At 40.6% G+C, this 12,870-nt stretch overlaps 1 protein-coding gene across 7 annotated transcripts in view; it reads left to right on the top strand.

Moving 5' to 3' along the window:
• Positions 1–213: 213 nt before the first annotated feature.
• Positions 214–12,870, top strand: part of shf (WNT inhibitory factor 1) — a 58,287-nt gene continuing 45,630 nt past the window's right edge. For 3 of the 7 annotated variants that reach the window (XM_073964219.1, XM_073964216.1, XM_073964214.1), the window contains exon 1: positions 8,077–8,208. The gene's annotated coding sequence lies outside the window, so the exon portion shown is untranslated. Of the gene's footprint in view, positions 287–7,495; positions 8,209–12,870 lie in introns of those variants that run through there. The other 4 variants (XM_073964221.1, XM_073964217.1, XM_073964215.1 and 1 more) reach the window with 3 other exon arrangements.

Here is a 12,870-nt window from a genome sequence, read left to right as displayed (position 1 = left end):
AAACCTATGCTGCCATAACAACAACCAGCTGCTCGAATACCCGAATAAGATCTTTGGAGGAAGAACACCACAATCTACAATTGTTGTCGCGACAGTAACGCTAAATCATCCAATTCCTTTAGACCTGATGGAATCTCCTTGGTAATGCAGAAAAAGCTCGATGAGCCTGGAGTTGAGTATCTTACCACATTTATTAACCTGTCGATAGCCAACGACATCGTTCCCGAAGTCTGGAAAATTGACAGAGTGATCACGCTATAGAAGCTAGGCAAGGATGCCCGAAAAGGTGAGTCGTACAGACCGATTTCGTTTTTTTCGTCCGTAGCAAAGACTCTTGAGGCCTTACTCCTCCCCAGCGTTAGCTATCCAGTTGCCCATCAGCATGGGTTCCGTAAGCAGCACAGTGCTGCAAGCCATCTACACACATATTAGTCGAGGGCTCAATCAGAACAAGTTGTGCCTCCAGACGGCATTATGGGCCTGTTTATGTATGTCGATAAGAAAATGAATACGCAAGAAAAACTACCAAATTTGGGTGTGCTTTCCGAATTTGTTTTTTGTTTTGAAGCAAAAGCAAAGGAAATAATATTTCAAAAACTAATGTTTGGGTGTGTTTCATGCGCACACATTTTCGGTTCGAAATACATAAACTGGGGGTAAGATCGTTACGTATGCGGGAGATTGTACGAACTTGGCGTCGGGTACCTTCCCTGATTTCATTTGTAAAAGACTGAAGTCCTGTAAATAACCGGTGCTCTGTTCACCACATGGACTTCAGATGTGAGAGATGGTAGCCGAATTCCGATCAGTAACTTCCCAAAGATTCCGTGCATGCCACATCTGTCTGCGACAAGCTCAGATTTACGAACAAGGTCCTCAAGTCCGTAGCAGGCAGCACTTGGGGTGCAGATAAAGAAACCTTCTTGACCACATATAACGCGATTGTTTAGTCTGTGGTAAGCTATGTGGCGTCAGTGTGGTCCGCGAATATAAGTGCAACGCGATGGACAAATATGGAAACCTGTCAGAATTCCGCTCTGAGAACTGCAACAGGTTGTGTCCTCATATCTTCAGTGGTCCATCTGCATGAAGAGACAAAGATTCTTCCAGTGCAGCAACACAATGGCTTGCTCTCGTTGCAACACTTGCTCCGGTGATACCATATGATGAATGGGGCCCCCATACCAATCCAGACATATCAGGAGAGATCTTCATGATTTAGAAAAACAACAAAACGACAAAAGCTGTGTTCATAGATATTTGCTAAAAGTAAAATACTTTACACGTCTTATAAGTTTTTGTATAGACCTTGGATTGGGCGCCAGAAATTAATTTTAAAAGATTTCAAAATTGGCTACCAAGAATTTTGCTTGCAATTACAATTTATGAAAAGATCCACGATAGGAAACCAGAACTTTCAAGGTCAATTAGTATTCCTATAGGAATCATATATGATTGATGAATGTGCGACCTTAGGAGGTGATGAAATCGATCTGTCTGCTGATAGAGAAAAATTTGTGGATATGGTCTGGTCCAAGAGAAATGACAGTCAGGTTGCCAGGTGATGTCATTTGTCAGATAAGGTGACACGATGGTTATGTCCGGCGAACTGTGACACTCTCCGCCAATTCTGGTGCTCCGAATAGTTCATGTTTTAGAAGAGGTAAGATACTCTCCCCATTACTAAGCAATGGCAAATGAGAAATAAAGAGAGAATACGTGTGGTTTGTTTTTACGCCACCGTAAGGAAGTGATCACCAATGGTGTAAAACAGGGATGTTTTCTCGCTGCTTTGGTGAGTTTTGACATACAGAAACCAACAGCCAACTGTTTTGAGGCAAAAATCGCTACAGACCTATGGTATGTATTGATTTTTACGTCGGAACAGTTGGTGTCCCTGGTGTAAAAAGTAGAGCTATCAATCTGCTCAGCCAGCACTATACCCCATCTGGTCATTTTCGGATACCACAGCATATGATGAGCATTAAAGTCCTTCAATACCAGACTGTTTGACCTTCCAAAAGCGGGCTAATGTTGGGTCAATAACCTACGTAGAATCATAGGTTTGATGCTGAGTTGGTGCAGTCGCTGGCCAAAACACTATGGTTTCGGGTCAATCCGGTACGAAAGAACCCGCTGCTGTGGGATTGCAAACTATAGTTGTGTGGTTCCGGGTCAATCCGGTATCGAAGAACCCGTCGCCGTGCGATTGAGCTTTATGGATGTAGCTACGTTTACTTCTTCCGAGAAGACATCCGATCCTACTCCATATAGTCCATTCCCGAACATGATTTAAGTTTGAGGGAAATATTACGATAGTTCTGCAACTACATTCGATAGTTATCGTGCCCACTAGCCATTAAAGTTGCTATCCGTTAGATTGTTTTTATAACATTACATATGTCAGGAAGGGAAACCAAAAGAGAGATGCGAATACGTATAAAACATTTGATGACATAACCAATCAAACTCCAACTACCCCCACTATTTACTTAAACTTGGTGTCCTCTGATCACGCAAACGAGGCTCTGGCGATCGATAATGGACGGTATAACTTTAATGCATGAAGGACACACCTGCAACAGCACCAAAATATCTTTAAGAGCCAACCCGAAGTACTTGGGAAATGGGGTCTACAGATGTATGCGTTAATATGGAGGATAAGACAGTAGGTATGGCAGCGGATGAATCCACATACGCCAAAGTTGGCGCCCACGATTCCTGAGGCCAGGCTCTCTTAGCTCTTCCTTGTGCTCACAAGCAGAGAATAAATTCTGATTGTGTTTTAGATACCCCCTGAGACTTCCAAGGAGTTAAGGGAAAATAAGAAAATTTCAGAAAGCAGGACTTTCCTAGGAAAAAATATTGTTCTAAAAGGTACACAAAGAGTACATTTGGTAAAGTTTTTAAGACAATTCCCCCAACAGCTTTCAAACTGCGATTAAGCGAAAATTTTGAATTCTTGTTCGAAGGTGTTCTCTGATAAGGGTATTTTGGAACTTGATGTACGTTGGGTAGAGATGTGAACAGTTTTGGCCAAATTGGACACTCAATTCGTAAGCTATTTTTAGAGCTTTTAGGCTATTATCTCAGGATGTATGGACTTACCCCTGAAAAACTGTACCGTCTTGCTAGGGGACGCGAGGACAACCTGCTGCAAAAAAGGAGTGGTCTGCTATTGTTCATGTGAAAACTTGATCTATGTATGCATATCTGGAAGGAATATTTGCGATGTGTAATATTTGGACAAATCGTTATTGCTTTCGAGATTTATATTTCGCACCAATTTTGCAAATTTCGTTGTGCTTTTGTGGACGAGTTTCCAATGGTCCAGCTTCAAACTTAAACTATGTTTGAACAAATATTACGAGATTCAAAGTTTGGACCAAATAGATTCATCCGTTCGAGATCTATCGTGCGGACCAGCCAGAGGGATAGGACAGGATTAACGGACGATTAAACCGACTCCAAATTCTCAGAAACGGATTTCGTCCTAAAATACTTGGGGTCTTACATCATTATTTCGATGAGGCGTATTTTTATACCCTACACCACTATGTGGGTTATAATACCCTCCCCACATAGTGGTGTAGGGTATAAAAATACGCCTCATCGAAATAATGATGTAAGACCGCAAGTATTTTAGGACGAAATCCGTTTCTGAGAATTTGGAGTCGGTTTAATCGTCCGTTAATCCTGTTCTATCCCTCTGGTTTTGGCCAAAAAGTTTGTAACGCATCGAAATAATGGTCGTAGACCCATACTTATACATACCAAAATGAATGTCTCGACGAGCTGATTCGATCTGGCTATGTGTGTCCGTCCGTCAGTCCGTCCGTCTGTCCATCTAAACCTTGTAATCACGCTACAAGTCGCAATTTTGATCGGATCGTCACGAAATTTTGGATGTTGATGGGGGTCCCGGAGGGGAAGAAGCCTATTGATTTTGGTGATGGTCGGATAATATTTAGGGGTCGGAATGGGCAAAAAAAAAAAAATATTTGAAAAAAAGACCAACGTTTTATTTCAAAGTTAATATCTCCCTTCTGTAGGAGGTATATCGAAAGCAAAGCCTGGCAAGGAAAGTAGAAAATATCACCTTTACAACGATGTGAAGTAGGTTGTCATAGGTGGTCAAACAACAGAGAAGACATTCAGAGCAAAGGCGCCAAGCTATCCCAATTTTAATATTTTGAATTTTATTAGTCAAAAGCTTATGAACAGGGGTAGTGGTGTAGGGTATCACATAGTCGGCCCCGACCCGACTATAGCCTTGGCTCACTTGTTATATCCTTAGTATTTATGTTAACGAGGGATATATAGACTTTCATGCGGCCAAAATGTGCTTCATCGATATAATGGTTTTAAACCCAGTTGTGTTTGGACGAACCCCGTTTCAGACAATTTGGAGTTGATTTAGCCATGTTCGTCCGTCTGGCTGGAGCGCACGATAACCCTCGAACGAATCAACCGATTCGGTCCAAAATTTGGCTTTCGTAATATTTTGTCAAACTAAGTATAAGTTCGAAGATGGCTTATATCGGTCCTTCCGGCACGTCCCCCACAAAAGTTCGAAAATGTTCGGAAAATTTGTTCACACGATAACTCTTGATCGTAAAATTTCTACCAGACTTAGATGAGATTCCATTACGGACTCTATCGGTCCACTCCTTCGGTTACCTCCCACACAAAATTTCGGAAAAGTTCAGTTTAGGACCTGCTCTCGAATCGCTTTGATTGTTGTTGTAGCAACATGTATTCACTGCCCTTCATACGACGGTAAAAGTTTCATCAGGGGCAAGTCCATACTTCCTGAGAAAATAGGCGGAAACTTGCAAAAAAACCCTATGACACCGTGTATAGTTGAACCGATTTGGTCAAAAATTTGGCCTTCGTAATATTATGTCCAAGCTTAGTTTAAGTTCGAAGATGGGCCATGTCGGTCCACTCCTTCAAGTACCTCCCACATAAAAGTTCAACATTTGTGTCTAACTGCAGTTTAGGGTCTGTTCGAAGATTCTTTTGAAATGTATACCGATGCTGTTCTTTGTGGTCGTGTTTACAGCGATATTATGTTTTCCGTGGACAAGTTTATGCTTTCTGGCATATTGGTCCAAATTGAAATGACTAGTGGGCTCGATATCTACCGAATAGATACGACTACCAAAATAAGATCCACGTCCATAAGGGACTTTTGAACTTTAATTCTAATCCACGATTTTGTCGGTTCATAAGCCTATAATTTTGAAAACCACCTAAATACATACGTTTTTTTTGTGAAAAAAGTGTTTCAATTTGCAAAGGCTGAGGGTATATCTCTGTCGGCTGATACTTTTTTACTTGTTTACCTGTTATTGTATCAAAGTGTATGTACACTAGTTAGCCTAAACATTAAGGGTATAAGCAGCAACAAGCCCTCAGCCTGTGTATATTGAAACAATTTTTTTCCCAAAATACGTATGTATTTAGGGGGTTTTAAACATTTTGGACGTTTGAACCGACAAAAATGTTGTTTAGGATTAAAGATCAAATGTTTTTTGGAGGAAATACTAAAAGGAATGGATCGACATTGACCGTTATGGAAGTGGATCTCCAGCCACAACATATGGTGCCATAGGTGGTTTTTACCCTCTTCGGGCTTTTTGCTCAAGAAGTATGAACTTGCCCTTAAAAAACTTTTACCATCGTAATTGAGGCAGCGAATGCAAGTTGCTTCAACAAAAATCAAAGTGATTCGATATAAGGTCTTAAAGTGAACTTATCCGAAATTTTGTGTGTGAGGTACCGTATGGAGTGGACAAATATAGTCCATATTTGAACCTGAAATATATCTGCAGCCCTATTCTATAACTTTTATCGATTGAAAAGTTGTTAAAATTTCTTTTGTTTTTGTAACAAATACAAAACAAACAAATGAAATTGTTGTAAAATAAAGAATGGGTGAAGTTGTTAAAAAGTTACAGAATAGGCCTACTGGTAGATATATTAGGATGTTTAAAGTATAGACCAATTCGGCCACTCCTTTCAAGAGTTACCGTACGAACAATTTTTCCAAACATTTTTGAACTTTTGTGAGGGAGGTACCTGAAGGAGTGGATCGATATGGCTTATCTTCAAACTTAAACTATGTTTGGACAAAATATTACTAAGGCCAAATTTTGAACCGAATCGGTCATAGGGGTGCCATAGGGGTTTTTTGCAACTTTCAGGCTATTTTCTCAGGAAGTATGGACTTGCCCCTGATGAAACTTGTAACGTCGTATGGAGGGCAGTGAATACAAGTTGCTAAAACAAAAATCAGACCGATTCGAGAGATGGCCCTAAACTGAACTTTTCCGAAATTTTGTGTGAGAGGAGTGGGCCGATTAAATCTATATTGAAACATTATCTAAGTTTGGTACACATTTTACGATGGGCAAAGTATGGACCAAATCGGTTACTCCCTGCAAGAGTTATCGTGCGCACAAATTTTCCGAACATTTTCGAACTTTTGTGGGAGAGGTACCGGAAGGAGTGGACCGATGGACATCTTCAAACTTAAACTAAGTTTGGGCAAAATATTACGAAAGCCAAAATTTGAACCGAATCGGTTCATCCGTTCGAGAGTTATGGTGCGCTCCAGCCAGCCAGACAGACAGACAGACGGACGGACGGGCATTGCTCAATCGACTCCAAATTGTCTGAAACACATTTCGTCCAAACATACTTGGGGTCTAAAGCCATTACTTCGATGAAGCACATTCTTGATTGTATCAAAGTATATGCACCCTAGTTAGCCTAAAGACTAAGGTTATAAACAACAACGATTGGGCGCCACAATTCCTGTATGAAAAAGTTCAACCCTTGGGCGCTAAAATTTGTTATTTAAAATATCCATGATTGTTCTCTATGAAAATGAATCGTTTGGGCGCCAGAGTTTGTTAAAGGAAATGCGTGCGCACCAGCCAGACGGGCAGACATACGAACGGACAGTGCTAAATCGACTCCAAATTGTCTGAAACAGATTTCGTCCACATACTTGGTGTCTAAAACCAATATTTCGATAACGTACATTTAAAATATACCCTAGTAAGCGCAAAGGCTGAGCTATATGATTAAATACAGTAAAGCCACATTTACACTAAACGTGTTTTAATAAAGTTCATCAATCCCATTTAATATCTCTCAATTAAATTACCTATTTGCCCAAAGCACTTGTTTTTAGGTGCTAGTGTAAATAAGTTTTAATGCTCTTGGCATTTCCATCCCTGGCTGTGTAACACATGATCCAGCCCAGTCGTCGTCAGTCAGTCTTCTAACCATGGCCATAATGTAGGTTGTGAATGTTTGTCTCATCATCGTCGTCATGGCACAACTTACAACAAGGTTTGAATCGTAGTTGGCCATCGAACCAAACAATGAAATGAATGACCGACCGACTGACGACGACCAACTGTAATGATCGATGATGGTTGCTGGTTGGTTGGGCTTTGGTGTTCTGTTATGAAGTTGATTCAGTTTATTCAGTTTCATCTTAAGTTCGAGTTCGAGAAGTAGTTAAAATACGCGTAGCGGAAAATTGTATCTCAGCTGGTGTTTTTGGTCAGAAAGGCAGAAAAAACAGAAGAAGAAGAAAAAAATATATATAAACTAAGTTTAGTTAATATACAAAAAAGTTGTTATAGTAGTTAGTGTTGTTGTTGTGATTCTTTGCACAAAACGCGAGAAAAAAAGTTAAGCTACGACGGGATACAGTGCGTGAGTGCCTATGGGCCAACAAGAAGCGTAAAGCCTTCGTTTGTTGGTTTTTAAGCTGTGATTTTATGGCCATTTAAGTGCTAATTAAAGTAGCAAAAATATATCAAAGAAGTGTTGTTTTTGTTTCGCATTTCGCATAAAAAAGTGGTTTATTAAGAAAAAAAAATACTAAACAAGAAAAAAAAGAAACCCAAACGACGTTAACTAATCGTTAAACAGATGGTGTAACATCATTATCACCTCCAAGCTTCAAGTGTCGCAGCAGCTGCTTTGGTATCCTCTACCAGAAAAAAGCCTAAATAAAATCATACGACATCAGCGCCATATATAGCACCCGGACGACAACTAGCCAGTCAACCAGATCTCATCATCATCATCGTTGTTGTCGTCTTGGTCGTCGTCATATCATCGACCACAGGCCAGAGTCACCTGGCGCGGCTTGTTAATAGGGTAATAAAAACAGTTAATGAGGTGTGTTTTGTTTAGCATTTTACATATGTTTGTGGACATTCAAATTAGTTACAACTGATCGACCGATCGTATTGAAAGAAGCATAAAAAAATTCGAACCAAATATCAAAAAAAAAAAAGAAAACCAATCAATTTACTAACGAGGTCCATTTGAAAATGTTAAGCAGCCGTTATAAAATACGCGTGTGAACACATGTGCGTATGTGTGTGTGCCGAATCCAATGGGTGATACCATAAAATGGAAATTAGAGCACACACTTCCCACAAACTAAACTTGTTTTCATATCTCCATTCCCTCCCATGCCACTGTAGCAAAGAAGTATGTTTTTCCCCAAGATTCCTTATTTTAACGGCCTACTCTGCCAAGCTGTGCCTTGTGTCTGCCCAAATGTCTGACAGTAGTGCCATCGTCGTTGTTAACCATGACTATCTTTTTGGATTTCTTTGTCTGTGCAAAACTCCCCTTCCCCCTCCCCACAAGCTAACCACATCATCAGACCATCAGCCTCATCCAGACAATTGGCAAAATTCATAATGGCTTTTTTATTGGATGACAGCGTTCGAGACACGGTGTCGTCTTTTGCGTCATCCTCCATTCGGATACCAAGAAGCAGAAGGCATTATTTAAAAACTCTCCCAGCAGTAGTTAGCAAAAAAGAAAAAGTAGGAAAAAAACAACACAAGATCGATCCTCTTCTCACCAAGAAATGACAATAATTTAAGATTCGTTTGAACGTTCGTTGGTTCTTCAATCGTTCTTTCCATCCGTTTATTTGGAGCAATTTGCAGTGTCTGCCCCCTCCGTATCATAAATATGTAGTTGTTGTTGGTTTTGTATTATTTTTGCCTTGTTGTTGCTGCAACGAATGTCATTCCTCCAAAAGGGGCAGTCAGCAGTGTACGTAGTGTAGCTGGAGTAGAGATCGGTATCATCATCAATGTTAAATTGATCGTTGTTGTGGTTAAAACCGGCCGGCAATGAAGACAAAGAGACATTCCCATACATCGTCTGTATGAGTGCCTGACTGACTAACTAACTGATTGTCTGCCTTATTTGCCCACTTATCCATTGTCCATTCAATTGCCTGTCACGATAGAGCTGTTATTATTATCCGACAAATCCGATTATGGTTATTTTATAACCTCAATCATGAGAAAGATGACGGGTATATTAAGGTGTTGATAAACACACACGTAAGGAAGATAAATGGGTCTTCTAGAAAAAACAAAACAGAAAGGATGCTTTTTAAGACACTTTTCTAAAGGAAAGGGTGCTTCTTAAGACCCTTTTCTAAAGGAAAGGGTGCTTTTTAAGACCTTTTTCTAAAGGAAAGGGTGCTTTTTAAGACGCTTTTCTAAAGGATAGGGTGCTTTTTAAGACCCTTTCTAAAGGATAGGGTGCTTCTTAAGACCCTTTTCTAAAGGAATGGTTGCTTCTTAAGACCCTTTTCTAAAGGAAAGGATGCATTTTAACACCTTTTTCTAACGAAAAGGGTACTTATTAAGACCCTTTTAAAGGAAAGTGTGCTTCTTAAGACCCTTTTCTAAAGGAAAGTGTGCTTCTTAAGACCTTTTTCTAAAGGAATGGTTGCTTCTTAAGACCCTTTTCTAAAGGAATGGTTGCTTCTTAAGATAATTTTCTTAAGGAAAGGGTGCTTCTTAAGATACTTTTCTTAAGGAAAGGGTGCTTCTTAAGACCCTTTTCCAAAGGAAAGGGTGCTTCTTAAGACCCTTTTCCAAAGGAAAGGGTGCTTCTTAAGACCCTTTTCCAAAGGAAAGGGTGCTTCTTAAGACCCTTTTCCAAAGGAAAGGGTGCTTCTTAAGACCCTTTTCCAAAGGAAAGGGTGCTTTTTAAGACCCTTTTCCAAAGGAAAGGGTGCTTCTTAAGACCCTTTTCGACAGAAAAGGGTGCTTCTTAAGACCCTTTTCGAAAGAAAAGGGTGCTTCTTAAGACCCTTTTCGAAACGAAAGGGTTCTTCTTAAGACCCTTTTCGAAACGAAAGGGTGCTTCTTAAGACCCTTTTCGAAACGAAAGGGTGCTTCTTAAGACCCTTTTCGAAACGAAAGGGTGCTTCTTAAGACCCTTTTCGAAAGGAAAGGGTGCTTCTTAAGACCCTTTTCGAAAGGAACGGTTGCTTCTTAACACCCTTTTCTAAAGGAAAGGGTGCTTTTTAAGACCCTTTTCTAAAGGAAAGGGTACCTCTTAAGATCCTTTTCTAAAGGAAAGGGTGCTTCTTAAGACCCTTTTCTAAAGGAAAGGGTACCTCTTAAAACCCTTTTCTAAAGGAAAGGGTGCTTCTTAAGACCCTTTTCGAAAGGAAAGGGTGCTTCTTAAGACCCTTTTCGAGAGGAAAGGGTGCTTCTTAAGACCCTTTTCGAGAGGAAAGGGTGCTTCTTAAGACCCTATTCGAAATGAAAGGGTGCTTCTTAAGACCTTTTCGAAAGGAAAGGGTGCTTCTTAAGACCCTTTTCGAAACGAAAGGGTGCTTCTTAAGACCTTTTCGAAAGGAAAGGGTGCTTCTTAAGACCCTTTTCGAAACGAAAGGGTGCTTCTTAAGACCCTTTTCTAAAGGAAAGGGTGCTTCTTTTCTAAAGGAAAGGGTGCTTCTTAAGACCCTTTTCTAAAGGAAAGGGTGCTTCTTAAGACCCTTTTCTAAAGGAAAGGGTGCTTCTTAAGACCCTTTTCTAAAGGAAAGGGTGCTTCTTTTCTAAAGGAAAGGGTTCTTCTTAAGACCCTTTCCTAAGGGAAAGGGTGCTTCTTAAGACCCTTTTCTAAAGGAAAGGGTGCTTCTTAAGACCCTTTTCTAAAGGAAAGGGTGCTTCTTAAGACCCTTTTCTAAAGGAAAGGGTGCTTCTTAAGACCCTTTTCTAAAGGAAAGGGTGCTTCTTAAGACCCTTTTCTAAAGGAAAGGGTGCTTCTTAAGACCCTTTTCTAAAGAAAAGGGTGCTTCTTAAGACCCTTTTCTAAAGGAAAGGGTGCTTCTTAAGACCCTTTTCGAAAGGAAAGGGTGCTTCTTAAGACCCTTTTCGAAAGGAAAGGGTGCTTCTTAAGACCCTTTTCGAAAGGAAAGGGTGCTTCTTAAGACCCTTTTCGAAAGGAATGGGTGCTTCTTAAGACCCTTTTCGAAAGGAAAGGGTGCTTCTTAAGACCCCTTTCGAAAGGAAAGGGTGCTTCTTAAGACCCTTTTCGAAAGGAAAGGGTGCTCCTTAAGACCCTTTTCGAAAGGAAAGGGTGCTTCTTAAGACCCTTTTCGAAAGGAAATGGTGCTTCTTAAGACCCTTTTCGAAAGGAAAGGGTGCTTCTTAAGACCCTTTTCGAAAGGAAATGGTGCTTCTTAAGACCCTTTTCGAAAGGACAGGGTGCTTCTTAAGACCCTTTTCGAAATGAAAGGGTGCTTCTTAAGACCCTCTTCGAAAGAAAAGTGTGCTTCTTAAGACCCTTTTCTAAAGGAATGGTTGCTTCTTAAGATACTTTTCTTAAGGAAAGGGTGCTTCTTAAGATACTTTTCTTAAGGAAAGGGTGCTTCTTAAGATACTTTTCTTAAGGAAAGGGTGCTTCTTAAGACCCTTTTCGAAAGGAAAGGGTGCTTCTTAAGACCCTTTTCGAAAGGAAAGGGTGCTTCTTGAGACCCTTTTCGAAAGGAAAGGGTGCTTCTTAAGACCCTTTTCGAAAGGAAATGGTGCTTCTTAAGACCCTTTTCGAAAGGAAAGGGTGCTTCTTAAGACCCTTTTCGAAAGGAATGGGTGCTTCTTAAGACCCTTTTCGAAAGGAAAGGGTGCTTCTTAAGACCCCTTTCGAAAGGAAAGGGTGCTTCTTAAGACCCCTTTCGAAAGGAAAGGGTGCTTCTTAAGACCCTTTTCGAAAGGAAAGGGTGCTTCTTAAGACCCTTTTCGAAAGGAAATGGTGCTTCTTAAGACCCTTTTCGAAAGGAAAGGGTGCTTCTTAAGACCCTTTTCGAAAGGACAGGGTGCTTCTTAAGACCCTTTTCGAAAGGAAAGGGTGCTTCTTAAGACCCTTTTCGAAAGGAAAGGGTGCTTCTTAAGACCCTTTTCGAAATGAAAGGGTGCTTCTTAAGACCCTTTTCGAAAGAAAAGTGTGCTTCTTAAGACCCTTTTCTAAAGGAATGGTTGCTTCTTAAGATACTTTTCTTAAGGAAAGGGTGCTTCTTAAGATACTTTTCTTAAGGAAAGGGTGCTTCTTAAGACCCTTTTCGAAAGGAAAGGGTGCTTCTTAAGACCCTTTTCGAAAGGAAAGGGTGCTTCTTAAGACCCTTTTCGAAAGGAAAGGGTGCTTCTTAAGACCCTTTTCGAAAGGAAAGGGAGCTTCTTGAGACCCTTTTCGAAAGGAAAGGGTGCTTCTTGAGACCCTTTTCGAAAGGAAAGGGTGCTTCTTAAGACCCTTTTCGAAAGGAAAGGGTGCTTCTTAAGACCCTTTTCGAAAGGAAAGGGTGCTTCTTAAGACCCTTTTCGAAAGGAATGGGTGCTTCTTAAGACCCTTTTCGAAAGGAAAGGGTGCTTCTTAAGACCCCTTTCGAAAGGAAAGGGTGCTTCTTAAGACCCTTTTCGAAAGGAAAGGGTGCTTCTTAAGACCCTTTTCGAAAGGAAAGGGTGCTTCTTAAGACCCTTTTCGAAAGGAAAGGGTGCTTCTTAAGACCCTTTTCGA

The sequence above is a fragment of the Musca autumnalis genome, unplaced genomic scaffold (assembly GCF_047663935.1).
Source record: "Musca autumnalis isolate F117 unplaced genomic scaffold, ASM4766393v1 scaffold_1, whole genome shotgun sequence".
Classification (NCBI taxonomy): Eukaryota; Metazoa; Arthropoda; class Insecta; order Diptera; family Muscidae; genus Musca; species Musca autumnalis.
The sequence above is the reverse complement of the archived record's forward strand: the minus strand, read 5'-3'. Positions and strand labels throughout refer to the sequence as shown.